This window comes from Spodoptera frugiperda, chromosome 25 (genome assembly GCF_023101765.2).
Source record: "Spodoptera frugiperda isolate SF20-4 chromosome 25, AGI-APGP_CSIRO_Sfru_2.0, whole genome shotgun sequence".
NCBI classification, from domain to species: Eukaryota; Metazoa; Arthropoda; class Insecta; order Lepidoptera; family Noctuidae; genus Spodoptera; species Spodoptera frugiperda.
In genome coordinates this window covers 19411078-19436494 of record NC_064236.1, presented here as the reverse complement: position 1 = coordinate 19436494, position 25417 = coordinate 19411078, and the positions used below count along the sequence as shown (strand labels likewise).

Below are 25417 nucleotides of genomic sequence, written 5' to 3'. Positions count from 1 at the left end.
GAATGTATGACTACTAACAGATGCTCTTCAACGTTTTCTACTGTAATAGTATTTATTTTTTGATGATGGCACCCACTGTACGATGATAAAGATGTGGTTAAAGTTTCACAAATAACTACATATGTTTGTATATTAGATACAGTGAGTGTTGAGAAAATGTGATCCTAGTAATTACGGAGTTTAGTCATTAGATTGTTTAAATTTCTTCTAGTAAATCGTGTATGAAAATTGTATTGAAGCACAGTTGAAGACTAGAGGTTTTGTACCTGAATGAGACAAGAGGGAACATAAGGATAGATAATTGAAGTTAGCTGGGGTTTAGGTAAGAGTACCAAGCGTGTAATAGTCTCAGCTTGGTGTGTGCAGAGACTGGCGTTTCGGATCCAAGATCTGCCCTGGATCAGAAAGTAGTCGCCAGCACTGCACGAGTTTTCCGCCCATTTGCCGGTCGCCAGAGCCTCGTCGGCGATAACCGGGTGCACCTCGCGTAGGTGAGGTTGGCGGTTGAGGTACCGAGATGTAGCCGTGGTTTCCTCTTGCACCCTACCCTTATGTATTGCTGCAGGAACCAACCAAGCAACAATAGCATAAGGGGCGTAGTTGTTCCGACAAATGTATATTTTCATAAGAGCAATGTAATTTTACTTCTAAAAATACCTTAAATTACTTATTTAGGAATAAGCTGTGGTGTAAGTCATAGCAATAAGTTATAATCTAACCTCTAACTTATACATACGTTATTCTTAAATGAGAAGCAATTAAGAATAGTTTATGTATGTATCATTGAAGGGGTCCCCGTTAGGGGTCTGTATTGGTTATCTCGTAACCAAGACTCATGAAAAAGATGGAATAAATAAAAAATGAAATGAGTGAAAACAATTTATTGAAAAAAATAAAATTCAATTTCACTGTATCATTATGTCAAAAATGGCTAATTATAATGTAAAACACCAAGATGTGTCACAACATTCATTAGTTAGGCTATTTATTACATTACCTATGATACATTACAAATTCAAGACGCACAGTGCTTGCAGTCCAAAGAATAGAAAAATGTGGGTACACCCATTTTGAAATGGACCCACTAAACAAGAACACAGGAACCTTATTGGTTTCCGTAATAGTTGAAAAGAACCGAAAATTTTAAATATACCTACCTATATACATTTTACAGCTTAAATAACGCTTCACTCTTTCCAATACCTATGATACTTATTTATTTCTGACTTATACCTGGCAGAATAGACTGCGCGGCGCGTGCCACGTTGTTGTCGCGCATGTTGATTATGGGCCCTTGTGAGGCTTGAAAGTGGTCAAGTTACCTCGTAAACAGTTATTTGAGTAAGCCGCACAACATATGTAAGGTACAAAACGATATTTGTGTACCTATGTATTGGATAGAATAAGTCGATATTTACTCCTACATTAAAATTATTTCATGTATCACAATATAGCAGTCTTTGTTAGGCGTAATGGTTTGGACATGGTACAGGTCGTATCATCCTTGGTGGAGAACAATTTGAAATTGTGTAGTTACACCGTAACGTGGACTATGAACATTGTAATAAGCTCAACGTAATGCGAAGATATTTTAAAAATTACCCACAATCGGTATCAATTAGAGACACGTCATGATATTTATTACCACGATATTAAAGAGATCCAATGAAGCTAAATAGAAAAATTACAAATGTGTCAACGTAACACTGAACTATAATTATTTTTATGATTATGTTATTACTCGTGGATACACATTGCTCCCATAGTAAGCAAACATTCATAGCTTGGTTATAGACGAATAAAATGTATTTACAAGATTAAAATGAGATAAATGTTTAGGGAAATGATTATGAAATTCAATAATATAATCGTACTTGTGAAAAATGTTTAAGTAATATAAATCTAAATATGATTATACGTTAATAAACTCGATGCTACTCGAAACATGACAAAATAGCGAATGGAAATTAACAACGCCAAATTGAATTGGAAATATTTTTGCATAGTTATTTACATGAGTATATTTATATCAAATTACGTATTTAAATAAGTGATCAAAGTAGTCAATTGACGGCAATGACAAGCAAATAATGACTTACTTAAACAATAGTCTTGAATGGTGGAACAGCAATCCTAGGATTAGCCGCAGGTAAACTATGTCTAAGGATACTCATATATATTTCTACATTATTATAATACATAATATATATTTAATTTGTTTTAAAGATTCTCGTATATTGAACACTTCATTGGATAAAAACTTCACTAAAAAAAAATTTTTGCTTTATGTAATGACTTGTCAAAGCATGAATGATTAATAAAATTATGAACCAAGTTGATTAAACTTAGCAATAAAGATAACGGAGTATTTTTTCGACGAAATTTGTTTTCTTAGTTAAATTGGACATAACATACATATAATGCCAAATTAAGAGTTAAATTAAATTAGTTTATTAATTGTGATCTTAATTACGTTACATCCATATTTTTTACACTTTATGTACTAGTTTAAGATAAATCATGCTATAAAAAATAATATACTTTTGAATTTAAAATATATTTAAATATCTGTTTAATCTAACGCAGGATGTTTAAGTCTGCAAAAAAATAATTTACTTGATTGTAATGGAAATTAATATAATCTTGAACATAAAATGTTATTTTAAATAATATCTACTCATTGCGGCTTTATGTGTCATGTTTTAATTAACTCATGATGTATTATTCTGTAAATTATTGTATATATTTTTTTATTTAAATGATTTTATGTCCTAAATGTAACAGGATGTGTAATTCTGTAAATGAATGTAATAATCTTTTGAATTTAAATTATTTTATGTGTTAAAGGCAACTCAGGATGTGTAATTCTGTAAATTAATGTATTAATCTTTTGAATTTAAATTATTATATGTGTTAAAGGTAACTCAGGATGTGTAATTCTGTAAATTAGAAAGAATTTAACTTTATATTGTTAAAGGTAACTCAGGATGTGTAATTCTGTAAATGAATGTATTAATCTCTTGATTTTTAAATATAGTAGTGTAATGTTTAAGTCTGCAGAAGAAAGTTCCAAATATTATATAATCATGTAACCGATAATAATAATACACTCTTGAATTCAAAGAAATGATTTGGAATTAATTTGGTCTATGTTCACATTCACATGGTAATAGTAACTCAGGATGTATAAATATTCTGTAAAATAATTCATGAGGGTTTGAATATATTTACATTGGTGTGTTTAAAGTACTAGTCTAGGATCTATCAGTTTTTATTTTGTGACATAAATTAATTTTACTTTGAATTTAAAATAATAATTTGAAAATAGTCTGTTTTTGTTTGTATTTTTAAAGTAAATCAGGATGTATTATTCTGTGAAATAGTTTATGTAGTATTAAATTATTTTAACATTGTTGTATTTAAAATAATGCAAGTTGTTTGAATCAGTAAAAGAAAGTTCTGAGTTTATTGTTTCAACCATGATAATGTGTAATAAATAATATAATATCATTTTGTGACAAAAAATAACACATTCTTGGACTTAGAGTAATGAAATGGCTTTAATTTGGTTTATTTTCCATGTTTAAAGGTATCTCAGGATGTGTAATTCTGTAAATTAATATATAAATTTCTTGATTAAAATATGGTAAGTATCTGATAAAGGAAATCAGGATGTTTAATTCTGTAAACGAATTTATAAATTTCTTGAATTTAAAATATTGTAGATATGTGTTAAAGGTAACCCAGGATGTATAATTCTGTAAATTAGTGAACAAATCTCTTGATTTCATTGATTTTATATATTGTAAGTATGTTAATAGTAACTAAGGATGTGTAATTCTGTAAACAAATTTATAAATCTCTTGAATTTAAAATATTGTAGATATGTGTTAAAAGTAACTCAGGATGTTTAATTCTGTAAATTAGTGAACAAATCTCTTGATTTCATTGATTTTATATATTGTAAGTATGTTAATAGTAACTAAGGATGTGTAATTCTGTAAACGAATTTATAAATCTCTTGAATTTAAAATATTGTAGATATGTGTTAAAAGTAACTCAGGATGTTTAATTCTTTAAATTCGTGAACAAATCCCTTGATTTCATTGATTTTATATAATGTAAGTATGTTAATAGTAACTAAGGATGTGTAATTATGTAAACGAATTTATAAATCTCTTGAATTTAAAATATTGTAGATATGTGTTAAAGGTAACCCAGGATGTGTAATTCTGTGAAATAAATTTTGAAATATTGAAGTTTTTGAACATTGCTGTATTTAAAATAACGCATGATGTTTGAATCAGTAAAAGAAAGTTCTGAGTTTATTGTAACAACCATAATGATGTGTAATAAATAATAGAATATCATTTTGTGACAAAAAATAACACATTCTTGGACTTTGAGTAATGAAATGGCTTTAATTTGGTTTATTTTCCATGTTTAAAGTAACTCAGGATGTGTAATTCTGTAAATTAATATATAAATTTCTTGATTAAAAATATGGTAAGTATCTGTTAAAACTAACTCAGGATGTTTAATTCTGTAAACGAATTTATAAATTTCTTGAATTTAAAATATTGTAGATATGTGTTAAAGGTAACTCAGGATGTTTAATTCTGTAAATTAGCGTATAATTCTCTTGATTCAAAATATTATAAGTATTTGATAAAAGTAACACATGATGTTTTTTTCTGTGAAATAAATTTTGAAATCTTGAATTTTTTGAACATTGCTGTGTTTAAAATTACGCAAGATGTTTGAATCAGTAGAAGAAAGTGCTTAGTTTATTGTTACATACATAATGATGTGTAGTATAATGTAAAAAATATTATATTAGATTGTGACAAAAAATAATACACTCTTGAACTTAAAGTGATATTTTGGTTTTAATTTGGTCTATTTTCCGCATTTTAACTTATGCTGTATAATGGTGTAAAAGAAAGAAATCTATTTAATTTCCAATATATTTCAGCATCTATTTAAAGCAACCTAGGATGTTGAAGTCTGTAAAAGGAAACTTTTACTAATGTATTCAAATTTTAAATATTTTTTTTTTGTCAGAAATTCGTATATATTTGAATTTAAAATATTAAATAAGTGCGCGTTTAAAGTAACTCAGGATGTGTAATTCTGTAATTGAATGCATAAATCTCATTATTTTAAATATTGTATGTATAAATGTAATTATGTGTTAAAAGTAACTAAGGATGTATAATCCGGTAAATTAATGTGAAAATTTTTGGAATTTAAAATATATTTCAGTATCTGTTTAATTTAACGCAAGATGTTTAAGTCTATATAAGAAAGCATTAACTTGATAACAAACATAATTTTGTGTAGCATAATGTTATAAAGAATAAATCATTTTGTAACAGAAATAATACATACACCCCTGAATTAAAAAAAAAAAATTGGAATAAATTTTGTCTATTTTCAAATTTCTAGTATTAAAGTAAGTAAGTTACAGGATGTATAATGCTGTAAATGAGTATATAAATCTATTTAATTTAAAATATATTTCAGTATCTATTTAAAGCAATCCACGATGTTTAAGTGAGTGAAAGGAAACTTTTCGTAAAGTGTTAAAATTTAATATAATTTTAAGACGAAAATTTATTTTATTTCGAATTATTGTAATAATAATTAAAAATTTTAGTTGTTCTATACTTATCTGCATTTTTCAGTAATTTAGGATGTTGATGTGTTAATAATAATTAAAAAATATCTTTGGAATTGAATAATATGAATGAAATATTTTTTAAGAACGTATACAGTAAAGTAACCCGATTTGTTTAAGTCTGCAAAAGAAAGAGTATTTATAAGAGTGTTAATAATTTAATATATTATGTAACGGAAATGAAACATAAATACTTTAGAGTTATAAAACTGTTTGAAATTAAGTCTGCTTTTTTTAAATTAAAATGTCATGTTTTAATTAATTCAGGATGTTTAATTCTGTAAATAAATGTATCAATCTTATGAAATTAAAATATTGTAAGTAATTCAGGATGTGTAATTCTGTAAATGAATGTATAAATTTTTGGAATTTAAAATATTGTAAGTATCTGTTAAAAGTAACTCAGGGTGTATAATGCTGTAAAATAATTTATGAAGTCTTAAAAGTAACGCAGAATGTTTAAGTGTGCAAAAGAAAGCTTTAGCTAGCTTGTTACAAACATAATGTGTAGTGTGATGTTATTCATATAATTACTTAACATATATTGTAACAGAAAATAATAGATACACAAATGAATTTATAAATCTATTTAATTTGAAATATGTAGCATCTGTTTAAAATAATCCCGTATGTTTAAGTCTGTAAAAGGAAACCTTTAGTAAAGTGCAAAATTTTAATATAATACCTTTTTAGAAACTAATAAACACTTGAATTTGAAACAACGCTTTAGAATTAATTAGGTCTATTTTCAGATTTACGTAATTATTTAAAGTTACTCATGATGTATAATGCTGTAAAGTAATTTATTATGTATTTGTTTTATTTTTAAGTTTGATTTTATTGTAACTTTCGTGAGACATACTAAATTAATTATTATATTCGGCTTACTCACGTGAATGTTTGACGAGGAACTCGACTAGTTTCAAGCCATGCAAGAGGCTCATATTCATGAGGATATGAGAGAATCATTCTAGTCGAGTTCCTCGTCAAACATTTACGTGAGGAAGCCGATCATAATAATTAATTTTTAAGTGTGTTTAAAGCAACCCAGGGTGTTTGATTCTGCAATAACAAAGCTTTTAGTTGAGTGTAAAAATGTTATAATGGGTGTCCCAACAAGAACGCAAGATTTAAATTTGGCGGCATTCGAAGTGTCATTGTTTGACATTTGAACACCTGTTATTATTTGTTAGTATAAGGTACGAGGTTAGTAAAAATGGAGCGCTACACGATTGAAAATGAGGCAGGTCAAGCGCAAACAGTCAATCATGGTGTTCGGTATCGTAAAATGATAACTAGTTTTTTCGTACCTCGAATTGAAGAAATGGATTTGGAGGGCATGTGGTTTCAACAAGATGACGCCACATGTCATACAGCCAGAGAAACATTTGAATTGTTGCATCAGTCATGCCCCGATCGTGTTATTTCACGTTTTGGAGTCCAGAATTGGCCGCCTAGATCTTGTGATTTATCAACATTTGACTTTTTTTCTTTGGGGTTCTTAAAGTCGATGGTTTATGCGAATAAGCCGACGACGACTCAAGCCTTAAATAGGAAATTGGACGCTGTATTAATAAAATACCGCAGCATTTATGCAAAACGGTCATTGAAAATTTCATTAAAAGATCGCGTATGTACCGGCAAAGCCGCGGCAGCCATCTGCCCGATGTATTGTTCCATAGATAACCTCGTCCTCTCTACTTTACGAAATTATAAAGTTTTCACCATTTTTTAAAAAATATCTGCGTTTTATTTCAAATTTAAATCTTGCGTTCTTGTTGGGACACCCTATACATTTGTGACATAACTTAAATTTATTTCGAATGAGTAAATAATGTTTAAAATAAAGTTTTCAGATGTTCATGTATAATTAAAGTAATTCAAGATGTTTAAATCTGTTAAAAAAACATTTGTGTAGGAATAATGTTAATTCATTGTGTTGTTGTGAATTAACTGATGTTTTAGACTGTTTTTCCACCAGAGATGTGCTATGTAGCGTAACTATGCGACGAAGATGTAGCCAAGCTGTGAAACTATGTGTCCATTTCCACTGAAACTAAGCTTAGTATCAGTGGAAGCGGTCACATAGTTTCACAGTTTAGCTACATCTTCGTCGCATAGTTACGCTACATAGCACATCTCTGGTGGAAAAACAGTATTTGTTAAATTGAGGGTGATTTTATAAGCGTACTCTTTTTGAAATCGTAAAAAACACTCAAATTTGCGTCATATATATTTTTATTTGAATCGATAAATTGGTTTCTTCCCCATTTATTTTGTTTACATGATGATGATTTTTTCTGCCCTAGTTAGTTTTGTCCCACATGTCGAAGGGCGAATTTGGTGAGCAGATGGCCGCCAAGATTATGTGCGAGTTAACGTCTCTTGATTATTTCTTGTGGGGTAATGTGAAGAAGTTAGTCTATGTGGACAGATCAACCACGATTGAGGCCTAACAGGATGACATAACACGCGTTATTCATGGAATATAGGTAGGTTGTAGGTTGCGCTCGAGAAAGTGATGCATAGTTTATCCTTTTGAATGGATTTATCTTCATAAAGTAAATAACATATAATTTATCGATTCAAATAATAAATTTTAAGAATCTGAAGAAAATTTGAGTGCTTTATACGATTAAAAAAACTGTGCTTAAAAAATCACCCTTAATTAGTCCCTTAGTCGCCTCATACGACACCCACGGGAAGAAATGGGGTGGTGATAAATGTATTCTGTACGCCGTCACCACACGGCTTGGTTAAAAAATAATTATGTCTTTAATTTGAATTGCTTAATTAATAAATATTTGTTTTACTTTTAACCATTTAAATTATTAACAGCCAGGGCATTACAAAAAGTTTTAAGGGGATGACACCAACAAGGATACGGCAAACGAGCGGACGGATCACCTGATTCAAGCCACCTGAGATAAGCTATCTCCGCCACAGGGGCACAGGCAGAATTTGGGCCTCCAGTAACCTCACTCACACGGGGAACACAACGCAAGCATTGTTACACTCCGGTTTTTTGTGAGGTCGTGGTATCACTCCTTAAGATAATAACAAGAAATTTATTTTTCGAACATTGTTCCTTACTTGTATTTTTTAAGTGATACAAGATACTTTTTATTCTGTAAAGGACGATTACATTGTATTCTTTGAAGTTTATTATACATTCAGCTGATATGAATTGATTAAGATGTGACGAGGTTGTTCTTTCTAAACGTTAAGCTTTATTGGATGTTTTCTGAGTGTAGTAGGTAAATGAAATTTCATGTTTGTAAACGTTTGAACACAGGAACGTTTTACTTTTAGGCTATAGTTCAAGAAATAAAGCAATAAAGTATTGTTTGACACCGGTTTTCTATGAGGCCGTGGTGTCCCTCCGGTCGAGTTGATCCCATACGTTTCAATGCATAGCTCTCTCGCGTTCTTTTACGTTATCTAATTGTTCAAATAGTGAGGCTTAAAATAACCTATGTAGGATGTTTAAATAACCAAACGAAAATAGTTTCTGTTACATGCTGTATAAATTTTAAGATATCAGTACTTTCAAAATGAGGGTTAAGATTTTGTTTAGGTTTTAAAAGTAAATTAAAATGTGTGCATATCATGCGGGTCTGTTCAATATGCCAGTTATTTAAACTAAAAGATGTCATGTTTAAACGAAATCCATATGGCGTGAGGAAAATTTATGGACACTAATATTTGTTCAGATTAATTTCATATTTGTTTACTAGCTTTTGCCCGCGACTTCGTTCGCGTGGAATAGTGACTTCCGGCAAATTTTTGGTTTTAACCACATAGTTCCCATAGCTATAGGCTGATGATGATGATGATGATGATGAGTTCCCGATCTCGCGGGATCTTTTCAAAAATGAGATGTGGAAGATATTCCAGGGAACTCTTCAAAAATCAACATAATGAGCTCTGCGTTTGATTTTAATAGATGTATACTCACTTAGGGCATTGAAAAAATAGTTTAAAAACGGACTTTAACTAAAGAAATATTATAATCTTTCCGAACTTAAGATGAAAACTAACTTAAAACTAAAGAAAGCTACGAATTACGAATTTATAACAATTAAAAAAGAAATTATATTAGAACCTATCCTTTATGCTATAATAACCAAGCTTAAACTAAATAATTTAAAAGAAACGACTTAAATCTAATCTAATTAATTTATAAATTAGACTTACAATTTTATTAAAAAAACTAACTACAGTAACTACTAATAATCGATATCAAACTAAACCTACGTTAAAAAGTTTAACCAGAAAACCAGGAAAACCCAACAAATAAACTTATTAATTGACAAATACAACGAAACCAATTTAGAATATACGAAACAGCAGGACCACTACAGACAAATAATCATACGACTGATAATACACATTTTCTACAATAGTACCGAAGCGCTCGGCCGATACCCAACCAAATAATTGTAACAAAACCATAGCGCAATCTATTTCGATCCCAACGCCATCTATCGAGGATAAAGACAACTTGGATTATTTATTTATACTCCGTTCGGGCATTTTCTTTGTACTAAAAGTTTAATTATATTGATATAATTTTTTCATACCTTTTTACTATTTGTTAACTTTTTTCGATGAATTAAAACAATAACAGAACCGAAGTCGTGTAACGATCGACATAGAATTATCTATACTCCGTTAGAGCGTTTTCTTTGTACTAAAAGTTGTATTATGTTATATTTTTCATTGCTTTTTACTATTTTGTAAAAACAAATTTCCAATGAATTAAAACAATAACATGAACTGAACAATTGTAATTACACCATTGCGCGATCAACGCCATCTATCTACGGAGTATAGGAACAGCCCGACATTGTTCAATTCCGTACTATAAGTAACGAAATTGAACAATAGATGGCGCTGTATGTCCGGAATAAATTTATTTTTTATTTTTATTTTTTTTTGATTTTATTTTTATTTTATTTTTATATTATTTTTATTTTATTTTTTTATATTTTTATTTTTGTTTTATTTTATTTTTATTTTTATTTTTATTTTTATTTTTATTTTTATTTTTATTTTTATTTTTATTTTTATTTTTATTTTTATTTTTATTTTTATTTTTATTTTTACTTTTACTTTTATTTTTATTTAAAAAACACTCAAATTTGCGTCATATATATTTTTATTTGAATCGATATTTTTATTTTTATTTTTATTTTTATTTTTATTTTTATTTTTATTTTTATTTTTATTTTTATTTTTATTTTTATTTTTATTTTTATTTTTATTTTATTTTATTTTTATTTTATTTTTATTTTATTTTTTGATTTTTGAAATTTTTGAAATAAAAATATATCTATGTCCTTTCTAAGGTTCTAAACTATATCTGTACCAAATTTCAACCAAATCCGTCAAATAGTTGCGGAGATTAATGGTATAAGCATAGAATGTTCGACGTGATTCTTTAATTTGACATAACTTTTTTATTTATGAACCGATTGACATGAAACAAACACTAAATGTAAATTTAAGCATCCCACAATATATTCGTGAAAACCGCATCCAACTCGGATCAGCCGTTTCTGAGATTAGCGCGCACAGACGAACAGACAAACAGACAAACAGACAAACAGACAAACAGACAAACAGACAAACAGACAAACAGACAAACAGACAAAAAAAAAGTTAATTACATTTTTGGGTTCGACATCGACATAACAATAACCCCTGCTATTTTTTTTATTTTTATTTTCAATGTACAGACAGCACTTTTCTACGATTTTATTATATGTATAGATTTTAGTTTATTTTTATTTTTATTTTATTTTTATTTTATTTTTATTTTATTTTTATTTTATTTTTATTTTATTTTATTTTTATTTTATTTTTATTTTATTTTTATTTTATTTTTTGATTTTTGAAATTTTTGAAATAAAAATATATCTATGTCCTTTCTAAGGTTCTAAACTATATCTGTACCAAATTTCAACCAAATCCGTCAAATAGTTGCGGAGATTAATGGTATAAGCATAGAATGTTCGACGTGATTCTTTAATTTGACATAACTTTTTTATTTATGAACCGATTGACATGAAACAAACACTAAATGTAAATTTAAGCATCCCACAATATATTCGTGAAAACCGCATCCAACTCGGATCAGCCGTTTCTGAGATTAAATAACCAAACGCGCGCACAGACGAACAGACAAACAGACAAACAGACAAACAGACAAACAGACAAACAGACAAACAGACAAAAAAAAAGTTAATTACATTTTTGGGTTCGACATCGACATAACAATAACCCCTGCTATTTTTTTTATTTTTATTTTCAATGTACAGACAGCACTTTTCTACGATTTTATTATATGTATAGATAGGGAAGGCTTGGGAATCGCAGTTATTAGGGTGCAGAGATGTGCTATGCTACGTTGTTGTGGATGCGTTCGGCTACAACCAATCATATTCATTGGTACACATAGTTAAATGGCTAAACTATGTTTTCTATGCTGAAAGATGCATGCTATGGATGTATGCTATGGATGTGAATTGCGCATCTTCCTCGCACAGCTATAAAGCTTAGTATCAGTTGAAACGATCACAATGTTTCGCAACTTAATTATTACATCTTAGAAGCATAGCTACATAGCACATCTCTGGTGGAAAAGCATCCTTACACCGATATATATTTAAGCAATATTTTTAAGTATGTGTATACTTAAAAATATTGCTGCCTATCCCTCGGTGTCTGGTCGCAGTTTTAGGACATACCCGGGTCCAATCAGGAGTAATACTCGTCCAGCAATGACAAATAATTATTGAATGAATAACATTTACTTAATTCAGTACCAGCCAGCGGCTTGTGTACTGAGAAGGGAAAGAAAGAAAAGACTCGGTGCTTAAAGTTAATTAAGACCGTCCCATTCACATTAGGTTCGGGGGAAACCAGGTTTATGAACACAGACATGACAATTTTACCAAAGAACGTTCGACATGTTAGACTCAAGACACTCTTAATCTCATCTGTGATAATGCTTCTGCCTACCCCTCGGTGTTTGGTCGCAGTTTAAGGACATACCCGGGTCCAACTGAAATTGCTTCGAGAGAACGAACTTTAATTAAAAAGTGAACTATTCCCATTTTTTTTTATTTGAAGCAATACCCCAATATTTGAAGAACATTGGAAGTCTAATTATGCTTATGTATAATTTCTTGATTGCTGTTCACAGGCCGGTATTGATAATTGTGGATATTACCTGAATCCAACAGTTTCCAGAGTAAACTGTTAGTACCTATAATATCTTGGGCAAAAAGTTTTTATTAAACTAATGGGACTCAGTATCTTAAGCCCTAATATCCAAGTAATACTCAAGCATAAAACTTGATCGTCAGTAGACAAGAACTTGTAGAGACTATTTGTCACTACCATTATCGACAACACCGTCTTCTCAAACAAAACTTTGACACTATTCATCACACGTTTCTTGATACCTGGTTACCGCCAGTTATTGATAAATGATTGTTGTCTGATCCAAGACAACATCTTTTTCAAAGTTTCCAAAGTGAACTGTTAGTACCTATAATATCTTGGGCAAAAAGTTTTCATTAAACCAATGGGACTCAGTATCTTAAGCCCTAATATCCAAGTAATACTCAAGCATAAAACTTGATCGTAAGTAGACAAGAACTTGTAGAGACTATTTGTCACTACCATTATCGACAACACCGTCTTCTCAAACAAAACTTTGACACTATTCATCACACGTTTCTTGATACCTGGTTACCGCCAGTTATTGATAAATGATTGTTGTCTGATCCAAGACAACATCTTTTTCAAAGTTTCCAAAGTGAACTGTTAGTACCTATAATATCTTGGGCAAAAAGTTTTCATTAAACCAATGGGACTCAGTATCTTAAGCCCTAATATCCAAGTAATACTCAAGCATAAAACTTGATCGTAAGTAGACAAGAACTTGTAGAGACTATTTGTCACTACCATTATCGACAACACCGTCGTCTCAAACAAAACTTTGACACTATTCATCACACGTTTCTTGATACCTGGTTACCGCCAGTTATTGATAAATGATTGTTATCTGATCGAAGACAAAACATCTTTTTCAAAGTTTCCAAAGTGAACTGTTAGTACCTATAATATCTTGGGCAAAAAGTTTTCATTAAACCAATGGGACTCAGTATCTTAAGCCCTAATATCCAAGTAATACTCAAGCATAAAACTTGATCGTAAGTAGACAAGAACTTGTAGAGACTATTTGTCACTACCATTATCGACAACACCGTCTTCTCAAACAAAACTTTGACACTATTCATCACACGTTTCTTGATACCTGGTTACCGCCAGTTATTGATAAATGATTGTTGTCTGATCCAAGACAACATCTTTTTCAAAGTTTCCAAAGTGAACTGTTAGTACCTATAATATCTTGGGCAAAAAGTTTTCATTAAACCAATGGGACTCAGTATCTTAAGCCCTAATATCCAAGTAATACTCAAGCATAAAACTTGATCGTAAGTAGACAAGAACTTGTAGAGACTATTTGTCACTACCATTATCGACAACACCGTCGTCTCAAACAAAACTTTGACACTATTCATCACACGTTTCTTGATACCTGGTTACCGCCAGTTATTGATAAATGATTGTTATCTGATCGAAGACAAAACATCTTTTTCAAAGTTTCCAAAGTGAACTGTTAGTACCTATAATATCTTGGGCAAAAAGTTTTCATTAAACCAATGGGACTCAGTATCTTAAGCCCTAATATCCAAGTAATACTCAAGCATAAAACTTGATCGTAAGTAGACAAGAACTTGTAGAGACTATTTGTCACTACCATTATCGACAACACCGTCGTCTCAAACAAAACTTTGACACTATTCATCACACGTTTCTTGATACCTGGTTACCGCCAGTTATTGATAAATGATTGTTGTCTGATCCAAGACAACATCTTTTTCAAAGTTTCCAAAGTGAACTGTTAGTACCTATAATATCTTGGGCAAAAAGTTTTCATTAAACCAATGGGACTCAGTATCTTAAGCCCTAATATCCAAGTAATACTCAAGCATAAAACTTGATCGTAAGTAGACAAGAACTTGTAGAGACTATTTGTCACTACCATTATCGACAACACCGTCGTCTCAAACAAAACTTTGACACTATTCATCACACGTTTCTTGATACCTGGTTACCGCCAGTTATTGATAAATGATTGTTATCTGATCGAAGACAAAACATCTTTTTCAAAGTTTCCAAAGTGAACTGTTAGTACCTATAATATCTTGGGCAAAAAGTTTTCATTAAACCAATGGGACTCAGTATCTTAAGCCCTAATATCCAAGTAATACTCAAGCATAAAACTTGATCGTAAGTAGACAAGAACTTGTAGAGACTATTTGTCACTACCATTATCGACAACACCGTCGTCTCAAACAAAACTTTGACACTATTCATCACACGTTTCTTGATACCTGGTTACCGCCAGTTATTGATAAATGATTGTTATCTGATCGAAGACAAAACATCTTTTTCAAAGTTTCCAAAGTGAACTGTTAGTACCTATAATATCTTGGGCAAAAAGTTTTCATTAAACCAATGGGACTCAGTATCTTAAGCCCTAATATCCAAGTAATACTCAAGCATAAAACTTGATCGTAAGTAGACAAGAACTTGTAGAGACTATTTGTCACTACCATTATCGACAACACCGTCGTCTCAAACAAAACTTTGACACTATTCATCACACGTTTCTTGATACCTGGTTACCGCCAGTTATTGATAAATGATTGTTATCTGATCGAAGACAAAACATCTTTTTCAAAGTTTCCAAAGTGAACTGTTAGTACCTATAATATCTTGGGCAAAAAGTTTTCATTAAACCAATGGGACTCAGTATCTTAAGCCCTAATATCCAAGTAATACTCAAGCATAAAACTTGATCGTAAGTAGACAAGAACTTGTAGAGACTATTTGTCACTACCATTATCGACAACACCGTCGTCTCAAACAAAACTTTGACACTATTCATCACACGTTTCTTGATACCTGGTTACCGCCAGTTATTGATAAATGATTGTTATCTGATCCAAGACAACATCTTTTTCAAAGTTTCCAAAGTGAACTGTTAGTACCTATAATATCTTGGGCAAAAAGTTTTCATTAAACCAATGGGACTCAGTATCTTAAGCCCTAATATCCAAGTAATACTCAAGCATAAAACTTGATCGTAAGTAGACAAGAACTTGTAGAGACTATTTGTCACTACCATTATCGACAACACCGTCGTCTCAAACAAAACTTTGACACTATTCATCACACGTTTCTTGATACCTGGTTACCGCCAGTTATTGATAAATGATTGTTATCTGATCGAAGACAAAACATCTTTTTCAAAGTTTCCAAAGTGAACTGTTAGTACCTATAATATCTTGGGCAAAAAGTTTTCATTAAACCAATGGGACTCAGTATCTTAAGCCCTAATATCCAAGTAATACTCAAGCATAAAACTTGATCGTAAGTAGACAAGAACTTGTAGAGACTATTTGTCACTACCATTATCGACAACACCGTCGTCTCAAACAAAACTTTGACACTATTCATCACACGTTTCTTGATACCTGGTTACCGCCAGTTATTGATAAATGATTGTTATCTGATCGAAGACAAAACATCTTTTTCAAAGTTTCCAAAGTGAACTGTTAGTACCTATAATATCTTGGGCAAAAAGTTTTCATTAAACCAATGGGACTCAGTATCTTAAGCCCTAATATCCAAGTAATACTCAAGCATAAAACTTGATCGTAAGTAGACAAGAACTTGTAGAGACTATTTGTCACTACCATTATCGACAACACCGTCGTCTCAAACAAAACTTTGACACTATTCATCACACGTTTCTTGATACCTGGTTACCGCCAGTTATTGATAAATGATTGTTATCTGATCGAAGACAAAACATCTTTTTCAAAGTTTCCAAAGTGAACTGTTAGTACCTATAATATCTTGGGCAAAAAGTTTTCATTAAACCAATGGGACTCAGTATCTTAAGCCCTAATATCCAAGTAATACTCAAGCATAAAACTTGATCGTAAGTAGACAAGAACTTGTAGAGACTATTTGTCACTACCATTATCGACAACACCGTCGTCTCAAACAAAACTTTGACACTATTCATCACACGTTTCTTGATACCTGGTTACCGCCAGTTATTGATAAATGATTGTTATCTGATCGAAGACAAAACATCTTTTTCAAAGTTTCCAAAGTGAACTGTTAGTACCTATAATATCTTGGGCAAAAAGTTTTCATTAAACCAATGGGACTCAGTATCTTAAGCCCTAATATCCAAGTAATACTCAAGCATAAAACTTGATCGTAAGTAGACAAGAACTTGTAGAGACTATTTGTCACTACCATTATCGACAACACCGTCGTCTCAAACAAAACTTTGACACTATTCATCACACGTTTCTTGATACCTGGTTACCGCCAGTTATTGATAAATGATTGTTGTCTGATCCAAGACAACATCTTTTTCAAAGTTTCCAAAGTGAACTGTTAGTACCTATAATATCTTGGGCAAAAAGTTTTCATTAAACCAATGGGACTCAGTATCTTAAGCCCTAATATCCAAGTAATACTCAAGCATAAAACTTGATCGTAAGTAGACAAGAACTTGTAGAGACTATTTGTCACTACCATTATCGACAACACCGTCTTCTCAAACAAAACTTTGACACTATTCATCACACGTTTCTTGATACCTGGTTACCGCCAGTTATTGATAAATGATTGTTGTCTGATCCAAGACAACATCTTTTTCAAAGTTTCCAAAGTGAACTGTTAGTACCTATAATATCTTGGGCAAAAAGTTTTCATTAAACCAATGGGACTCAGTATCTTAAGCCCTAATATCCAAGTAATACTCAAGCATAAAACTTGATCGTAAGTAGACAAGAACTTGTAGAGACTATTTGTCACTACCATTATCGACAACACCGTCGTCTCAAACAAAACTTTGACACTATTCATCACACGTTTCTTGATACCTGGTTACCGCCAGTTATTGATAAATGATTGTTATCTGATCGAAGACAAAACATCTTTTTCAAAGTTTCCAAAGTGAACTGTTAGTACCTATAATATCTTGGGCAAAAAGTTTTCATTAAACCAATGGGACTCAGTATCTTAAGCCCTAATATCCAAGTAATACTCAAGCATAAAACTTGATCGTAAGTAGACAAGAACTTGTAGAGACTATTTGTCACTACCATTATCGACAACACCGTCGTCTCAAACAAAACTTTGACACTATTCATCACACGTTTCTTGATACCTGGTTACCGCCAGTTATTGATAAATGATTGTTATCTGATCGAAGACAAAACATCTTTTTCAAAGTTTCCAAAGTGAACTGTTAGTACCTATAATATCTTGGGCAAAAAGTTTTCATTAAACCAATGGGACTCAGTATCTTAAGCCCTAATATCCAAGTAATACTCAAGCATAAAACTTGATCGTAAGTAGACAAGAACTTGTAGAGACTATTTGTCACTACCATTATCGACAACACCGTCGTCTCAAACAAAACTTTGACACTATTCATCACACGTTTCTTGATACCTGGTTACCGCCAGTTATTGATAAATGATTGTTATCTGATCGAAGACAAAACATCTTTTTCAAAGTTTCCAAAGTGAACTGTTAGTACCTATAATATCTTGGGCAAAAAGTTTTCATTAAACCAATGGGACTCAGTATCTTAAGCCCTAATATCCAAGTAATACTCAAGCATAAAACTTGATCGTAAGTAGACAAGAACTTGTAGAGACTATTTGTCACTACCATTATCGACAACACCGTCGTCTCAAACAAAACTTTGACACTATTCATCACACGTTTCTTGATACCTGGTTACCGCCAGTTATTGATAAATGATTGTTATCTGATCGAAGACAAAACATCTTTTTCAAAGTTTCCAAAGTGAACTGTTAGTACCTATAATATCTTGGGCAAAAAGTTTTCATTAAACCAATGGGACTCAGTATCTTAAGCCCTAATATCCAAGTAATACTCAAGCATAAAACTTGATCGTAAGTAGACAAGAACTTGTAGAGACTATTTGTCACTACCATTATCGACAACACCGTCGTCTCAAACAAAACTTTGACACTATTCATCACACGTTTCTTGATACCTGGTTACCGCCAGTTATTGATAAATGATTGTTATCTGATCGAAGACAAAACATCTTTTTCAAAGTTTCCAAAGTGAACTGTTAGTACCTATAATATCTTGGGCAAAAAGTTTTCATTAAACCAATGGGACTCAGTATCTTAAGCCCTAATATCCAAGTAATACTCAAGCATAAAACTTGATCGTAAGTAGACAAGAACTTGTAGAGACTATTTGTCACTACCATTATCGACAACACCGTCGTCTCAAACAAAACTTTGACACTATTCATCACACGTTTCTTGATACCTGGTTACCGCCAGTTATTGATAAATGATTGTTATCTGATCGAAGACAAAACATCTTTTTCAAAGTTTCCAAAGTGAACTGTTAGTACCTATAATATCTTGGGCAAAAAGTTTTCATTAAACCAATGGGACTCAGTATCTTAAGCCCTAATATCCAAGTAATACTCAAGCATAAAACTTGATCGTAAGTAGACAAGAACTTGTAGAGACTATTTGTCACTACCATTATCGACAACACCGTCGTCTCAAACAAAACTTTGACACTATTCATCACACGTTTCTTGATACCTGGTTACCGCCAGTTATTGATAAATGATTGTTATCTGATCGAAGACAAAACATCTTTTTCAAAGTTTCCAAAGTGAACTGTTAGTACCTATAATATCTTGGGCAAAAAGTTTTCATTAAACCAATGGGACTCAGTATCTTAAGCCCTAATATCCAAGTAATACTCAAGCATAAAACTTGATCGTAAGTAGACAAGAACTTGTAGAGACTATTTGTCACTACCATTATCGACAACACCGTCGTCTCAAACAAAACTTTGACACTATTCATCACACGTTTCTTGATACCTGGTTACCGCCAGTTATTGATAAATGATTGTTATCTGATCCAAGACAACATCTTTTTCAAAGTTTCCAAAGTGAACTGTTAGTACCTATAATATCTTGGGCAAAAAGTTTTCATTAAACCAATGGGACTCAGTATCTTAAGCCCTAATATCCAAGTAATACTCAAGCATAAAACTTGATCGTAAGTAGACAAGAACTTGTAGAGACTATTTGTCACTACCATTATCGACAACACCGTCGTCTCAAACAAAACTTTGACACTATTCATCACACGTTTCTTGATACCTGGTTACCGCCAGTTATTGATAAATGATTGTTATCTGATCGAAGACAAAACATCTTTTTCAAAGTTTCCAAAGTGAACTGTTAGTACCTATAATATCTTGGGCAAAAAGTTTTCATTAAACCAATGGGACTCAGTATCTTAAGCCCTAATATCCAAGTAATACTCAAGCATAAAACTTGATCGTAAGTAGACAAGAACTTGTAGAGACTATTTGTCACTACCATTATCGACAACACCGTCGTCTCAAACAAAACTTTGACACTATTCATCACACGTTTCTTGATACCTGGTTACCGCCAGTTATTGATAAATGATTGTTATCTGATCGAAGACAAAACATCTTTTTCAAAGTTTCCAAAGTGAACTGTTAGTACCTATAATATCTTGGGCAAAAAGTTTTCATTAAACCAATGGGACTCAGTATCTTAAGCCCTAATATCCAAGTAATACTCAAGCATAAAACTTGATCGTAAGTAGACAAGAACTTGTAGAGACTATTTGTCACTACCATTATCGACAACACCGTCGTCTCAAACAAAACTTTGACACTATTCATCACACGTTTCTTGATACCTGGTTACCGCCAGTTATTGATAAATGATTGTTATCTGATCGAAGACAAAACATCTTTTTCAAAGTTTCCAAAGTGAACTGTTAGTACCTATAATATCTTGGGCAAAAAGTTTTCATTAAACCAATGGGACTCAGTATCTTAAGCCCTAATATCCAAGTAATACTCAAGCATAAAACTTGATCGTAAGTAGACAAGAACTTGTAGAGACTATTTGTCACTACCATTATCGACAACACCGTCGTCTCAAACAAAACTTTGACACTATTCATCACACGTTTCTTGATACCTGGTTACCGCCAGTTATTGATAAATGATTGTTATCTGATCGAAGACAAAACATCTTTTTCAAAGTTTCCAAAGTGAACTGTTAGTACCTATAATATCTTGGGCAAAAAGTTTTCATTAAACCAATGGGACTCAGTATCTTAAGCCCTAATATCCAAGTAATACTCAAGCATAAAACTTGATCGTAAGTAGACAAGAACTTGTAGAGACTATTTGTCACTACCATTATCGACAACACCGTCGTCTCAAACAAAACTTTGACACTATTCATCACACGTTTCTTGATACCTGGTTACCGCCAGTTATTGATAAATGATTGTTGTCTGATCCAAGACAACATCTTTTTCAAAGTTTCCAAAGTGAACTGTTAGTACCTATAATATCTTGGGCAAAAAGTTTTCATTAAACCAATGGGACTCAGTATCTTAAGCCCTAATATCCAAGTAATACTCAAGCATAAAACTTGATCGTAAGTAGACAAGAACTTGTAGAGACTATTTGTCACTACCATTATCGACAACACCGTCGTCTCAAACAAAACTTTGACACTATTCATCACACGTTTCTTGATACCTGGTTACCGCCAGTTATTGATAAATGATTGTTATCTGATCGAAGACAAAACATCTTTTTCAAAGTTTCCAAAGTGAACTGTTAGTACCTATAATATCTTGGGCAAAAAGTTTTCATTAAACCAATGGGACTCAGTATCTTAAGCCCTAATATCCAAGTAATACTCAAGCATAAAACTTGATCGTAAGTAGACAAGAACTTGTAGAGACTATTTGTCACTACCATTATCGACAACACCGTCGTCTCAAACAAAACTTTGACACTATTCATCACACGTTTCTTGATACCTGGTTACCGCCAGTTATTGATAAATGATTGTTATCTGATCCAAGACAACATCTTTTTCAAAGTTTCCAAAGTGAACTGTTAGTACCTATAATATCTTGGGCAAAAAGTTTTCATTAAACCAATGGGACTCAGTATCTTAAGCCCTAATATCCAAGTAATACTTAAGCAAAAAACTTGATCGTCAGTAGACAAGAACTTGTAGAGACTATTTGTCACTACCATTATCGACAACACCGTCGTCTCAAACAAAACTTTGACACTATTCATCACACGTTTCTTGATACCTGGTTACCGCCAGTTATTGATAAATGATTGTTATCTGATCGAAGACAAAACATCTTTTTCAAAGTTTCCAAAGTGAACTGTTAGTACCTATAATATCTTGGGCAAAAAGTTTTCATTAAACCAATGGGACTCAGTATCTTAAGCCCTAATATCCAAGTAATACTCAAGCATAAAACTTGATCGTAAGTAGACAAGAACTTGTAGAGACTATTTGTCACTACCATTATCGACAACACCGTCGTCTCAAACAAAACTTTGACACTATTCATCACACGTTTCTTGATACCTGGTTACCGCCAGTTATTGATAAATGATTGTTATCTGATCGAAGACAAAACATCTTTTTCAAAGTTTCCAAAGTGAACTGTTAGTACCTATAATATCTTGGGCAAAAAGTTTTCATTAAACCAATGGGACTCAGTATCTTAAGCCCTAATATCCAAGTAATACTCAAGCATAAAACTTGATCGTAAGTAGACAAGAACTTGTAGAGACTATTTGTCACTACCATTATCGACAACACCGTCGTCTCAAACAAAACTTTGACACTATTCATCACACGTTTCTTGATACCTGGTTACCGCCAGTTATTGATAAATGATTGTTATCTGATCGAAGACAAAACATCTTTTTCAAAGTTTCCAAAGTGAACTGTTAGTACCTATAATATCTTGGGCAAAAAGTTTTCATTAAACCAATGGGACTCAGTATCTTAAGCCCTAATATCCAAGTAATACTCAAGCATAAAACTTGATCGTAAGTAGACAAGAACTTGTAGAGACTATTTGTCACTACCATTATCGACAACACCGTCTTCTCAAACAAAACTTTGACACTATTCATCACACGTTTCTTGATACCTGGTTACCGCCAGTTATTGATAAATGATTGTTGTCTGATCCAAGACAACATCTTTTTCAAAGTTTCCAAAGTGAACTGTTAGTACCTATAATATCTTGGGCAAAAAGTTTTCATTAAACCAATGGGACTCAGTATCTTAAGCCCTAATATCCAAGTAATACTCAAGCATAAAACTTGATCGTAAGTAGACAAGAACTTGTAGAGACTATTTGTCACTACCATTATCGACAACACCGTCTTCTCAAACAAAACTTTGACACTATTCATCACACGTTTCTTGATACCTGGTTACCGCCAGTTATTGATAAATGATTGTTATCTGATCGAAGACAAAACATCTTTTTCAAAGTTTCCAAAGTGAACTGTTAGTACCTATAATATCTTGGGCAAAAAGTTTTCATTAAACCAATGGGACTCAGTATCTTAAGCCCTAATATCCAAGTAATACTCAAGCATAAAACTTGATCGTAAGTAGACAAGAACTTGTAGAGACTATTTGTCACTACCATTATCGACAACACCGTCGTCTCAAACAAAACTTTGACACTATTCATCACACGTTTCTTGATACCTGGTTACCGCCAGTTATTGATAAATGATTGTTATCTGATCGAAGACAAAACATCTTTTTCAAAGTTTCCAAAGTGAACTGTTAGTACCTATAATATCTTGGGCAAAAAGTTTTCATTAAACCAATGGGACTCAGTATCTTAAGCCCTAATATCCAAGTAATACTCAAGCATAAAACTTGATCGTAAGTAGACAAGAACTTGTAGAGACTATTTGTCACTACCATTATCGACAACACCGTCTTCTCAAACAAAACTTTGACACTATTCATCACACGTTTCTTGATACCTGGTTACCGCCAGTTATTGATAAATGATTGTTGTCTGATCCAAGACAACATCTTTTTCAAAGTTTCCAAAGTGAACTGTTAGTACCTATAATATCTTGGGCAAAAAGTTTTCATTAAACCAATGGGACTCAGTATCTTAAGCCCTAATATCCAAGTAATACTCAAGCATAAAACTTGATCGTAAGTAGACAAGAACTTGTAGAGACTATTTGTCACTACCATTATCGACAACACCGTCGTCTCAAACAAAACTTTGACACTATTCATCACACGTTTCTTGATACCTGGTTACCGCCAGTTATTGATAAATGATTGTTATCTGATCGAAGACAAAACATCTTTTTCAAAGTTTCCAAAGTGAACTGTTAGTACCTATAATATCTTGGGCAAAAAGTTTTCATTAAACCAATGGGACTCAGTATCTTAAGCCCTAATATCCAAGTAATACTCAAGCATAAAACTTGATCGTAAGTAGACAAGAACTTGTAGAGACTATTTGTCACTACCATTATCGACAACACCGTCTTCTCAAACAAAACTTTGACACTATTCATCACACGTTTCTTGATACCTGGTTACCGCCAGTTATTGATAAATGATTGTTATCTGATCCAAGACAACATCTTTTTCAAAGTTTCCAAAGTGAACTGTTAGTACCTATAATATCTTGGGCAAAAAGTTTTCATTAAACCAATGGGACTCAGTATCTTAAGCCCTAATATCCAAGTAATACTCAAGCATAAAACTTGATCGTAAGTAGACAAGAACTTGTAGAGACTATTTGTCACTACCATTATCGACAACACCGTCTTCTCAAACAAAACTTTGACACTATTCATCACACGTTTCTTGATACCTGGTTACCGCCAGTTATTGATAAATGATTGTTATCTGATCCAAGACAACATCTTTTTCAAAGTTTCCAAAGTGAACTGTTAGTACCTATAATATCTTGGGCAAAAAGTTTTCATTAAACCAATGGGACTCAGTATCTTAAGCCCTAATATCCAAGTAATACTCAAGCATAAAACTTGATCGTAAGTAGACAAGAACTTGTAGAGACTATTTGTCACTACCATTATCGACAACACCGTCTTCTCAAACAAAACTTTGACACTATTCATCACACGTTTCTTGATACCTGGTTACCGCCAGTTATTGATAAATGATTGTTATCTGATCGAAGACAAAACATCTTTTTCAAAGTTTCCAAAGTGAACTGTTAGTACCTATAATATCTTGGGCAAAAAGTTTTCATTAAACCAATGGGACTCAGTATCTTAAGCCCTAATATCCAAGTAATACTCAAGCATAAAACTTGATCGTAAGTAGACAAGAACTTGTAGAGACTATTTGTCACTACCATTATCGACAACACCGTCTTCTCAAACAAAACTTTGACACTATTCATCACACGTTTCTTGATACCTGGTTACCGCCAGTTATTGATAAATGATTGTTGTCTGATCCAAGACAACATCTTTTTCAAAGTTTCCAAAGTGAACTGTTAGTACCTATAATATCTTGGGCAAAAAGTTTTCATTAAACCAATGGGACTCAGTATCTTAAGCCCTAATATCCAAGTAATACTCAAGCATAAAACTTGATCGTAAGTAGACAAGAACTTGTAGAGACTATTTGTCACTACCATTATCGACAACACCGTC

The 25417-nt window shown here is 32.0% G+C and overlaps 1 protein-coding gene across 10 annotated transcripts in view; it reads right to left on the bottom strand.

The window, feature by feature from the left end:
• Positions 1-11853: 11853 nt before the first annotated feature.
• Positions 11854-25417, bottom strand: part of LOC118261935 (alpha-1,3-mannosyl-glycoprotein 4-beta-N-acetylglucosaminyltransferase A) — an 88593-nt gene continuing 75029 nt past the window's right edge. For 2 of the 10 annotated variants that reach the window (XM_050704253.1, XM_050704256.1), the window contains exons 14-15: positions 21831-22029; positions 16969-17531 (exon numbers count right to left, since the gene is read on the bottom strand). The gene's annotated coding sequence lies outside the window, so the exon portion shown is untranslated. The other 8 variants (XM_050704257.1, XM_050704259.1, XM_050704258.1 and 5 more) reach the window with 8 other exon arrangements.